Source organism: Rhinopithecus roxellana, chromosome 9 (assembly GCF_007565055.1).
Source record: "Rhinopithecus roxellana isolate Shanxi Qingling chromosome 9, ASM756505v1, whole genome shotgun sequence".
Taxonomy (NCBI): Eukaryota; Metazoa; Chordata; class Mammalia; order Primates; family Cercopithecidae; genus Rhinopithecus; species Rhinopithecus roxellana.
The window spans coordinates 66,534,714-66,536,814 of NC_044557.1; the positions used below are offsets into that span (position 1 = coordinate 66,534,714).

The window sequence follows — 2,101 nt, forward strand, 5'->3', positions numbered from 1 at the left end:
AATAAAATAAAAAATTAAAAAAAATCAGTTCGTAGACTATGATACAAATATAAAAGATAATATTAAGCATAGGCTTGGGGCCAGTCATTCTGTGTTGCAATCCAGCTTTACTACTTACAAGCTGAATAGGAAAGAAACTTTTTCCTCTCTATACTCACACTCACTCTCATACTTCACTTCTGATACCAAACGTGTGGGGTTGTTTTCCGCCCACACATCCATTCTCCAGTGGACACCAGCTTGTCCTAAATTTCAATCAATTCTGACACCATCTACCTGAAGTTAGCATCAGAACTCACAAGTTAAGGGCTCAGTCCTGCAAGACGGGCTCCTACTTCGGGTCCCAGTCACAAGTACAGGCCTCCTGTGCTTCTGACCAAGGCTGTAAATCAGAGGTTTGCATAAGCCCCTTCTAGGGTTTGATCATTCATTAGAATGGCTCATAGAGCTCAGGGAAACACTTGAGTTTACCAGTTTGTTATAAAGGATATTACAAAGGATACAGAAGAACAACCAGAGGAGATTCTCTAAATGCCTTCCCAGCAATAAATATGCTCAACTAAAATTATATGCTCATAAATTGCTATCAGTATTTGGTAGTACCTGTCTAAAAAGACATTTTCATGGTTGAAATACATAAAATTTCATTACACATTAGTATTAACAGATGAACATTTGCAACAGATTTTGATGATAGGGAACACCAATTTTTAACTCAATCAAAGTGTTACCCTCTCTCAATGAAATTTTTGTTTTTTTTTTAAGACAAGGTCTTTGTCTCCCAGGCTGGAATGCAGTGGCACAATCACAGTTCACTATAACCTCTACCTTCCGGGCTCAAGCAATCCTCCCTCCTCAGCCTCCTGAGTAGCTGGGACTACAGGCACACACTGCCATGCTTGGTTAATTTTTAAATTTTTTTTGTAGAAACTCCTGGATTCAAGCAATCCTCCTGCCTCCACCTCCCAGAGTACTGGAGTCCAGGCATGAGCCACTGAGTCTGGCCTAAAAATAAAAAACTTAAATGAGGTTTAGTTGGGCCTCAGCATCAAGTATTTCCTCCTGTCTGATGGTTCTGTTGCATGGAATCAATAAAACCCTGATTCCCACCTATGTGTGACTGCAAGTGGTCACAGACTTTAACAATGTGCTGGTACTCTCAGGATATCCTTCAATTAAACTAATCTAAATGCTTGAAAAGACAGATTTTTGTTGAAAAATTGAATCTACTGCCAACATGTCTTGTCAGGAATACAAGTCCACTGAGTAGCATCCAAATCATAATAAACATCCAGATGATTAATATGTTCTGTTTACCACCCAGTGCCCTCACTCGCCAGTTATTGCACAGCTCACTATTATGCTGGGATTGATTTTAAGTGAATGGATAAATACAGACTGCATTTTTTTTTCCACTTCTTTTTTATATGGAACATTTCATGAATTTTCATGTCATCCTTGGGCAGCAGCCATGCTAATCTGTGTATCATTCCAACTTTAGGATGTTTGCTGCCAAAGCAAGAACCAGATCTGAGTATTTTTAAGAAATGAGGGTAGAAGCCAGGCACAGTGGCTCATGTTTGTAATCCCAGCACTTTGGGAGGCTGAGGCGGGTGGATTACTTGAGGTCAGGAGTTCGAGACCAACCTGACAAACCTGACCAACATAATGAAACCCTGTCTCTACTAAAAACACAAAATTAGCCGGGCATGGTGGTGCTCACCTGTAATCCCACCTACTTAGGAGGCTGAGGCAGGAGATTCGCTTGAACCCAGGAGGCGGAGGTTGTAGTGAGCAACAAATGACCTGGTTTGTAGGATTTGCCAATTACCATGGTGCAAATACTTCCACTACAGCCAATTTCAAGTTATTAGTGCGATATTTCTGAATATCAGGTTAAGAAGAGATGTGTACCATTGGATGAATGAGTATTTCTGAATATCAGGTTAAGAGATGTGTACTGTTGGCAGTGAGCTGAGATTGTGCCACTGCACTCTAGCCTAGACAACAAGAGTGAAACTCCATCTCAAAACAAAACAAAACGAAAAAAGAAATGAGGGTAGAGCTATGATCTTTCTCATCCATATAGTTATAGGAAGGT

General features: G+C 40.3%; 1 pseudogene; it reads right to left on the reverse strand.

Annotated features, from left to right (window-relative positions):
* Positions 1-1,421: 1,421 nt before the first annotated feature.
* On the reverse strand, positions 1,422-1,521 carry LOC115899767 (annotated as a pseudogene).
* Between the last annotated feature and the right edge of the window lie 580 nt (positions 1,522-2,101).